The sequence below is a fragment of the Salmo trutta genome, unplaced genomic scaffold (assembly GCF_901001165.1).
Source record: "Salmo trutta unplaced genomic scaffold, fSalTru1.1, whole genome shotgun sequence".
Taxonomy (NCBI): domain Eukaryota; kingdom Metazoa; phylum Chordata; class Actinopteri; order Salmoniformes; family Salmonidae; genus Salmo; species Salmo trutta.
Window position 1 is genome coordinate 60,001 of NW_021822844.1, and position 10,000 is coordinate 70,000.

Consider the following 10,000-nt stretch of genomic DNA (forward strand, 5'->3'; position numbering starts at 1 on the left):
AGATGTCCTATGCCTACAAGGTAACCCAATGGAGAGAGCCTTCGACGTGACCTTCCACACGGAGGAGAAACATGAAGACATTATGACGAGAGTGAAGGAAGGGAAAGGTGCAAGGCCCCTGTGTCATTACGAGGTGACCAGCCTGGCAAGGAACAATTTCAGGGTGGTCACCGTCAATATGTACAATCCGCATGTGAAGGACGAGGAGGTGAGGGCCTTTCTGGGGAGATACGCGGACAATGTCTCCTCAGCAAGGCACCTCAGGGACTCCCTGGGATTCTGGAACGGGAGGAGAGGGTTCCAGATCCTTCTCAGGGAGGACCCGAAGGGATTGGGTGGCTACCTCCATCCTCCAGCGATGTTCTCCCTGGGGGCTGACAGGGGGACATTGTTTTATGCCCGTCAGCCTCCATTCTGCAGGAGGTGTATGGCCTACGGTCATATCCTGGCCTCGTGCAACACCAGAAAGTGCAGGTTCTGTGGGTCGGGAGAGCACGAGGCCAAGGATTGTGACGAGCCCAAGGCTTGCCACGGGTGTGGTTCATCAGCACACCTGTGGCGTGATTGCCCGGCTCGTCAAAGGTCATACGCCTCTGCAGCTGGAGGGGGAACGGGGGATGGAGGGAGGAGAGAACGAAAGGGAGCGGATGACAGTAATGGCACAGGGGAAAGGATGGCACAGGAAGAGGACGGGAGGAAGGAGGCTACGAGAGGAGAGAGGCGAGGAGCCGAGAAGGCCGGAACAAAAGGAGAGGAGGTGGAAGGAGGTGGAGGAGCGGAGAAGAAGGAGACTGGGACGGTGGAGAGAGAGGAGGTGGAGGAGGGAACGGTGGCAGAAATGGAGGGAGAAGTGAAGACGGGACCAGAAGAAGGAGCAGAAGGAGGGAAGGAGTGGGGGGACAGCATGTCGAGCGCCCTCGTTGAAGAGTTGAGGGGAATGGTGGAGGAGCTAGCGGAGAGGGGGAGTGGTGTCTCTCCGCTGCCTCCAACGCCAAAGAAGAAAGGGAAGAGGGGGGGCCCGGAATGCAGTGAGAGGGAGGGGGGTGTGGAGGGGATGGCCAAGCGTGTGATGGGGGAGGGAGGAAAGGCCTTGTCCTCTCTGTTTTCCTCGGCCCCTCAACGTCTGGTGGAGGGTGACTCCCAGGGCGTGGCGCTGGGCTGGGTGTCTGAGGGGGGATCTCAACTCCTGCTTGGGGAGATGGGGTCCCCTGCTCTCGATCTCAGTCCAGAAGCCTACAGGGAGAGAGGAACGGAGGGTGTTGGTGGGGAACCCAGGATGCAGGGCACTCCAAGGCCTAACACCATGCCTGCATCCTGGGTTGGAGAGATGGAGGAGGACGGGGGGACGTCAGGAGAGGAGAAGACGTCCCTGCCGGATGAGAAGAAGCAGGGGAGCATCGGGTGAGTCTCCTGTTGTTTTGTTATTTTGGGGTTTCATTTCGTTGATGTAGGGTTATAAATTTAAATGACATTTTCTGTTAATATTTTTAGTTTAAATGTAAGGGGTTTGAGGGATTTTGTTAAGAGGAGGGCGGTTTTTAGTTTTTTGGAGGGGGTGGGTTTTGATGTTTGTTTTTTACAGGAGGTTCACCTGAGGGATGGAGGGGATGTCATCAGGTTTAGTAGGGAGTGGGATAAGGGGGAGTCAGTTTGGGGTATAGGTGGGGTGCATTCTACAGGGGTGGGGATTTTGTTTGGGAATAGGGAGGTGAAGGTGGAGGGATCTTTTGTTGTAATGCAGGGGAGGGTGTTGGGGGTGGATGTCACTTTTAGGGATAGTAGGTATAGGTTAGTGGTGGTGTATGGGCCACAGGTGGCGGCAGACAGGAGGGAGATGGTGGACTGTCTGGCGCCCCTGTGTGTTACAAATAGGCACTTGGTGATAGGTGGGGATTTTAACATAGATTTAGGGTTAGTGAGGGATAGTAGTGCAGGATCCATCACCGGGCTAATGGCTTGCCATGGTCTGGTTGATGGAGGCCTGCACACTACTCCGACAATGGCTGGTCCCACATGGCGCAACTCCCGGGGGGTTGCGCGGAGGCTCGACTACATTTTTGTATCCAGGTCTTTGGGTCAGTTGTCTGGGCGGCTGTTGCCTGTGTTCTTTTCAGATCACGACGGGGTGCTCCTGCAGGTGGGGTCGCCAGTCTGCCTCTTCGGTAGGGGGTACTGGAAATTAGATCGGGATGTGCTGGAGGAGCAAGCTTTCGTTGACACCTTCTTTGGTTTCTTTCGGGGGCTTGAAGGCCTCCGGTCCATGTGTGAGGGGGTGTTAGAGTGGTGGGATTTAGTTAAGGTAAGGATTAGGGCCTTTATAATAGGATATTGCAGGAGGAAAAAAAGGGAGGAAAGGAGGGAGGTGGATCGTATCCAAAGGTTGCTCGAACTCGAGTACGAGGCAGGCAACCTCGGCGGGTCGATTGACTGGGAGAGATCCACTGACCTGAAGGCGCAGCTCAGGGAGCTGCAGGAGCGGAAGGCTCGAGCTTTCCTGGAGCGGGCGCATAATGGCTTTCTAGAACATAATGAGACTTGTTCCGCTATGTTCTTTAAGTCGGTTAAGGGCAGACAGAGTAGGAAGATAATGCATGGGGTGAGGAAAGAAGATGGTAGCATAGTTAGAAAACCGGAGGAAATGGTCAGGGTAACAACTGATCATTACCGAGGTTTATTTAAAGAGAGGGTAATAGATGTAGAGCAGGGAGATGTGTTTTTAGAACACTTGTCCCGGCGATTGCCGGAGGACATTAGAGATGTGATGGAGGCTCAGATCTCCCTCGAGGAGGTTGAGAGCGCTCTCAGGAGGATGGGAAAAGGGAAGGTGCCTGGGATGGATGGGCTGCCGGCCGAGTTTTACCTCAAGTTTTGGGGTATACTTGGACCAGTGGTCCTCGAAGTCTTGAAGGCCATCCTTGAGACGGGGGTCCCGGGGGGATCAATGGTTGTCGGTGTGCTGTCACTTCTTTATAAGAAGGGGGAAGCAACTGACCTTGGCAACTGGCGGCCGTTGACCATGCTGTGCGTAGATTACAAGCTACTTGCAAAGGTTTTAGCAGACCGGTTGCGCACAGCCCTTCCCTACGTCGTCCATGAGGATCAGACGTGCGGGGTAGAGGGTCGCTCGATCAGATGGAACCTACAGTTGATCAGGGACTCCATCGCTTGGGTAGAAGATAGGGGGCTGCCTTTAATGGTAGCAGCGCTTGATCAGGCGAAAGCCTTTGATCGCGTGAATAGATCCTTTCTATTCAGGGTGTTAGGTAGATTAGGATTTGGGGAGAAGTTTATAGGATGGATCCGTACATTATATGTCGGAGCGGGGTGCCGAGTTAGCGTAAACAGTCACTTAGGTGACGTTTTTGACCTCTCGTCTGGGGTCAGGCAGGGATGCCCGCTCTCAGCTCTCCTCTTCGTTCTGTACATGGAGCCTCTGGGGGCTGCCATTAGGGCAGACACAGGGGTGGAGGGCTTGCTGATCCCTGGAAGTGGCGGTCTCCGTGTCAAGTTGACACAGTACGCCGACGACACATCCTTGCTGCTTTGCAAGGACTCGTGCCTGACAAGGTCCCTTGCCATTATTGGGGACTTCACCTGAGCGTCGGGGGCGGTTCTTAACCACGCGAAGTCTTCCGTTAAGTTTTTCGGAAGATGGAGTGGTAGGACGGATGTGCCCGGAGGGTTATCTCTCTGTAACGGGGCCCTGAGGATACTCGGGGTCCATTTTGAGACCTCCGGCTCAGCGACGCTGAACTGGAACATGGGCATCGCAGTGGTACAGAAGAAGCTAGCGATGTGGAGGGCTAGGTCGTTGTCCTTTTTAGGCAAGGTCCTGGTTCTCAAGGTGGATGTATTGCCATCTCTATTGTACTTGGCGTACATCTATCCATTGCCGGCTTGTTTGAGGAGGCATCTAGTGAGGCTGGTGTTTCAGTTCATGTGGGGTGGCAGGTACGAGTGGGTCGCCAGGGCACGCATGATCTGTCCCATCGGGGAGGGAGGTAGGGGGGTACCACATCTCCCCCTCAAGCTGGACGCCATTTTTGTTTCGTTTCTGTTGACGGAGCTTGCTCAGCCAGTACTACACCCGTCCGGTTACCTCCTGCGGGTGTTCTTCTCGTATCAGGCGAGAAGCGTAATGGTGTGGTCTAACACGGGTCCTCGGGCGGAACAGCTGCCGTGGCACTTTGGCCATGCGGCCAAATGGCTGCGTGCGCACCCCGAGGTTGAAGTCGCCCGAGTAGGTTTAGATCACAGGCACCTGTACGAGGAGGTCAGACGGGCAGTAAGTCCAGCACCTGTAGTGGGCATCCCGGCGGTGGTCTGGGAGGGAGTGCAGGCGCGGGGTCTGGACAACAGGCTCAAGGACCTGAATTGGTTGAGCCTCCACAAGTGTTTGCCGGTGCGCTCCACCATGTACCGGCATAGCTTGGCGCGATCCCCCACCTGCCCAAGACCTTCTTGTGGCAGGGAGGAGACTGTGCGTCATGTCTTTTGGGACTGTGCCATTGCCGGAGTAGTATGGGCGAAGGCACGGGTGTTGTTAGGAAGGGTTAGAGGTGATTTCGTATTGACATGGGCTAGGCTAGAGAGAGGAGTAGGGAGAGCGAGGGGGACGGATAGGGATAGGTTTCTGCTCTGGCTTCTCATGAGCCTCTTTAAGCGGGGGCTGTGGGAAGCCAGGCAGAACATGGTTAAGACAGGGAGAGATTGTGGGGTGGAAGGCATAGTGAGGAGGGTGGAAGGAGATCTGAGGGGGAGGATGAAGAGGGAGGAGAGGAAGTGGGGGCAGCATGCTGCCCGGGAGAGATGGAAGGGGGGATTAGGGCTGGGGTTATTTTAGATTAGGGAAGGGAAGATAGGGAAAGTTAGTGTTTAGGATGACGGGGAGGGATGATGCTCCCCTGAGTTTTTGTTTTGTTTGGGTTTTCGTTTGTTTGTTGAATTAAAAATACCATGATTGATTTAGTTTAAAGGAAAATTTTGATTTGTATTGTTTGAATGTTATTGATTGTAATAAATTATTTTTTCTAAAAAAAAAAAAATCTGTTCTTATCAGTTTAATATCTGATATGTCCCCCATCGGGGGACTACATATTAAATGGATTTTTCGAACAGGGAGTCGGAAATGGGGCTTGCTCCATCCGCTCCACGCATCGACCCGGTATTGCAGTACCTCCGGGAACGGTGCAACACTTCTCTCTCATTGTCAAGGAAAAAGAAATACACAAAGCTATGTAAAACAGCTAGCAGAAGAAGAGAAGGAATGAAAAAAGAAGAATCATCCAAACTGAAACAAGGGCGAAGCCCCCTTCATGGGGTCCCCCGTTTTCCCGCCATTTTACTTAAAAAAAAAAAAAAAAAAAAAAAAAAACATTGGCCAGGATTGTGTGTGTGTGTGTGTGTGTCTGTGTGTCTGTGTGTGTCTCTGTCTGTGTGTGTGTGTGTGTGTGTGTGTCTGTGTGTGTGTGTGTGTGTGTCTCTGTGTGTGTGTGTGTGTGTGTGTGTCTGTGTGTGTGTGTGTCTCTGTCTGTGTGTGTGTGTGTGTGTGTGTGTGTGTGTCTCTGTGTGTGTGTGTGTGTGTGTCTCTGTGTGTGTGTGTCTGTCTGTCTGTCTCTGTTTTTGACCCCCCCCAAAAAATACAATCACTTCACCAGGATTGTCTGTCTGTCTGTCTGTCTGTCTGTCTGTCTGTCTGTCTGTCTGTCTGTCTGTCTCTGTTTTTGACCCCCCCCAAAAAATACAATCACTTCACCAGGATTGTCTGTCTGTCTGTCTGTCTGTCTGTCTGTCTGTCTGTCTGTCTGTCTGTCTCTGTTTTTGACCCCCCCCAAAAAATACAATCACTTCACCAGGATTGTCTGTCTGTCTGTCTGTCTGTCTGTCTGTCTGTCTGTCTGTCTGTCTGTCTGTGTTTTTGACCCCCCCAAAAAATACAATCACTTCACCAGGATTGTCTGTCTGTCTGTGAATTTTTACCCACAGCCCTCAAACTTGGAAGAGTGGGTTCGGGAACCACCCGCGGGCACCCGGCCTAGAGTGCACAGTGTGTGTCTCGGGCCCCGACCTCTGACTTCCATACGACTCTGGTTTCTCTTCATTACGCACAAGCCTTTCGCCTTTTACTAAAGACTTCCGTGGAGAGGAACACTTACGAGTTCAACATATTTTTGGAAGGGCTTTGCTTCTGGCAGAGCCCGGTATCTTGTTTCAAGAGAAATTGACAGAGATGACGCCGAGACTTTTTGCTCAGGCGTTTGACTTGAAGCCGGCTGACCGACCGACCGACCGGCGTATTTTTCCACTCAAAGTAGTCGCTCGGGCAATTGAGTTCAAGCCCGACGACGACTGACGTGTTTTCCGGGCTTTGAACAAATAGTCGCACTAGGCTTAAAGAGCTAGTGACTTAAAGACGCATTAGCGACTTGTTAAAAAAAACACCCGCCTGTCACCAGGGAAGCGTCGGGTGGGGAGGAGACAACTTTTGCCAAACCGCTGAGGTCTGCCGAGACCCCCGGGGGCCCGGCGGGTGCAGGGGTCAATTTGTGGGTTATCGCTTCTCGGCCTTTTGGCTCAGATCAAGCTTGGTACCGAGGTGCCCCAGAGCTCGCTGAGTCAAAAGGTCGGAGATAGGAGGGCGATAGGGTTTTTTGGGCGGAGAAAATTCCCGGTTTGGAAAGTTTTTTTTTTTTGTTTCTACTCGGTTTTCTTTTTGAAGGCTGGAGATTATTGAGGAGGCAATTCTTCCGGAGAAGATGGCTCGGAAGATACCATCAGCATCGGTCCCTGGAATCGGGCTGGCCAATACAGTGCGTTTTACATGGAAGGAGAAGGACATGGAGCCTTTCGGGAGGGAAACCTTTGGAAGGAACCTGCTAATGGGGGTGCTCCAACTGAAGGTAGAAGATGTCTTTTGCCTCCATGACAACCCGTTGGAGGGAGCTTTTGAGGTCACGCTGCATACGGAGGGAAAACATGAGGAGATAATGCAGAAAGTGAGAAGAGTGGAGAAGGAGAGGCCCATGTGTCACTATGCCGTAACAAATCTGGCAAGGAACAATTTTAGAGTTGTGACCATTAACATGTATAACCCACATGTAAAGGAAGAGGATGTGAGGGCCTTCCTGGGGAGATTTATGAACAACATCTCCTCAGCAAGGCTCCTCAAGGACACGCTCGGGTTTTGGACGGGGAGGAGAAGCTACCAGGCTCTCCTTCGAGAAGACCCAAAAGGTCTGGGGGGCTACCTCCATCCTCCGGCTATGTTCTCCCTGGGGGCTGACCGGGGGACATTGCATTATGCCCGTCAGCCTCCGTTCTGCAGGCGTTGTATGGCCTATGGTCATATCCTCGCCTCGTGCAGCACAAAGAAATGTAGGTATTGTGGATCTGCGGAGCACGGGGCGGGGGACTGTGACGCGCCGAGGGCATGTCACGGGTGTGGCATGCTAACACACCTGTGGCGTGAATGCCCGGCGCGTCACCGGTCATACGCGTCTGCAGCTGGGGGGGGAGCGAGAGCCGGGGATGGGGGAAGAAGAGGAGGGGACAGAGAGCCAGGAACAGGCACGGAGAAAAGGGACGCACGGCAGGAGGAGAAGGAAAGAGCGACAGCAGGAGCAGAAGAGGAAAAGGAAGAAATGGACATAGTGGAACCGGAAGGGAAGGAGGCTGAAAGAGAGGAGGAGCAGGAGGCTGAAAGAGGGGAGGACCAGGAGGATGAAGGAGAGAAGGTGCTGGGAGGAGAGGTTGAAGGAGAGGAGGAGCAGGAGGCAGAAGGAGAGAAGGAGCAGGAGGTGGAAGGAGACATGAGAGTGGAGGGGCAAGAGAAGAAGGAGGTGGAGAGGAAGGTGATGGAGAAGGAAACAGAGAGGGAGGAGATTGAGAAGACGGCGGTGGAGAAGAAGGAGATAGAAAGAAAGGAGACAGAGAAGGTAACGAGAGCGAAGGATTGGGTGAACACTGAAATGGGGGGAATTAAAAGTCGTAAGATATGGAAGAGGTATGAAAACCTTTTGCCGGCTACTAAACATTACAGGAGGTCGAAGAGGAAGGAGAGCTTGAGGGGGAGGTGTGGAGAAAGAGGGGGGGAGGCAGATCAGGGGGGAGGGGAGGGGGAGGTTGCAGGACCCTCGTGGGCTCCCTCTTCCTTCTCCTTTATACCCCTGTCTGAACTGGACCTCACAGGAATGGCCCAGGATTGGGCGAGTGAGGGAGGCTTAAGCTCCCTGTTTAGGGGCATGGGGTCCCCGGGCCGGAGTCGGGAGGAGGGGGGAGTGGTAGATTTGAGTGGGGGGCACGAGGCACAGAGTGTGGGTGTGCCGGGTAGTGGTGTTGTTTCCAGGGGAGAGGGGATGGTGGCCGACGGTGGAGCGTCAGGAGTGGAGGAGGCGTCCCCGTCGGTCGGGAGTAAAGGGTGAGTGTTTTTTGGGTTATTTGATATGGGTTTTGGGCTTGGTTATTGGTGAATAGTTTTGAAATGTCTATTTTTGTGTTTATTGGGATTTGTGTTTGAATTTTTTGATTTGTGGAAAATTTTGCTTGGTTTGGAACGTAATAAATATATTTTGTAAAAAAAAAAAAAATCTGTTCTTATCAGTTTAATATCTGATATGTCCCCCATCGGGGGACTACATATTAAATGGATTTTTCGAACAGGGAGTCGGAAATGGGGCTTGCTCCATCCGCTCCACGCATCGACCCGGTATTGCAGTACCTCCGGGAACGGTGCAACACTTCTCTCTCATTGTCAAGGAAAAAGAAATACACAAAGCTATGTAAAACAGCTAGCAGAAGAAGAGAAGGAATGAAAAAAGAAGAATCATCCAAACTGAAACAAGGGCGAAGCCCCCTTCATGGGGTCCCCCGTTTTCCCGCCATTTTACTTAAAAAAAAAAAAAAAAAAAAAAAAAAAAAAAAAACATTGGCCAGGATTGTGTGTGTGTGTGTGTGTGTCTGTGTGTCTGTGTGTGTCTCTGTCTGTGTGTGTGTGTGTGTGTGTGTCTGTGTGTGTGTGTGTGTGTGTGTCTCTGTGTGTGTGTGTGTGTGTGTGTGTCTGTGTGTGTGTGTGTCTCTGTCTGTGTGTGTGTGTGTGTGTGTGTGTGTGTCTCTGTGTGTGTGTGTGTGTGTGTCTCTGTGTGTGTGTGTCTGTCTGTCTGTCTCTGTTTTTGACCCCCCCCAAAAAATACAATCACTTCACCAGGATTGTCTGTCTGTCTGTCTGTCTGTCTGTCTGTCTGTCTGTCTGTCTGTCTGTCTCTGTTTTTGACCCCCCCCAAAAAATACAATCACTTCACCAGGATTGTCTGTCTGTCTGTCTGTCTGTCTGTCTGTCTGTCTGTCTGTCTGTCTGTCTCTGTTTTTGACCCCCCCCAAAAAATACAATCACTTCACCAGGATTGTCTGTCTGTCTGTCTGTCTGTCTGTCTGTCTGTCTGTCTGTCTGTCTGTCTGTCTGTGTTTTTGACCCCCCCAAAAAATACAATCACTTCACCAGGATTGTCTGTCTGTCTGTGAATTTTTACCCACAGCCCTCAAACTTGGAAGAGTGGGTTCGGGAACCACCCGCGGGCACCCGGCCTAGAGTGCACAGTGTGTGTCTCGGGCCCCGACCTCTGACTTCCATACGACTCTGGTTTCTCTTCATTACGCACAAGCCTTTCGCCTTTTACTAAAGACTTCCGTGGAGAGGAACACTTACGAGTTCAACATATTTTTGGAAGGGCTTTGCTTCTGGCAGAGCCCGGTATCTTGTTTCAAGAGAAATTGACAGAGATGACGCCGAGACTTTTTGCTCAGGCGTTTGACTTGAAGCCGGCTGACCGACCGACCGACCGGCGTATTTTTCCACTCAAAGTAGTCGCTCGGGCAATTGAGTTCAAGCCCGACGACGACTGACGTGTTTTCCGGGCTTTGAACAAATAGTCGCACTAGGCTTAAAGAGCTAGTGACTTAAAGACGCATTAGCGACTTGTTAAAAAAAACACCCGCCTGTCACCAG

The 10,000-nt window shown here is 52.1% G+C and overlaps 2 non-coding genes and 2 pseudogenes across 2 annotated transcripts; all 4 read left to right on the forward strand.

Moving 5' to 3' along the window:
- Nucleotides 1-5,020: 5,020 nt before the first annotated feature.
- On the forward strand, nt 5,021-5,198 carry LOC115185476 (uncharacterized; annotated as a pseudogene).
- Nucleotides 5,199-6,081: 883 nt separating this feature from the next.
- Nucleotides 6,082-6,198, forward strand: LOC115185504 (U5 spliceosomal RNA). The gene has a single exon (XR_003875155.1). It is a non-coding gene; the product is annotated as a U5 spliceosomal RNA (small nuclear RNA).
- A 2,362-nt stretch (nt 6,199-8,560) lies between these two features.
- Nucleotides 8,561-8,738, forward strand: LOC115185487 (uncharacterized; annotated as a pseudogene).
- Nucleotides 8,739-9,626: 888 nt separating this feature from the next.
- LOC115185505 (U5 spliceosomal RNA) lies at nt 9,627-9,743 on the forward strand. Its single transcript, XR_003875156.1, has one exon. It is a non-coding gene; the product is annotated as a U5 spliceosomal RNA (small nuclear RNA).
- The last annotated feature ends 257 nt before the right edge of the window (nt 9,744-10,000 follow it).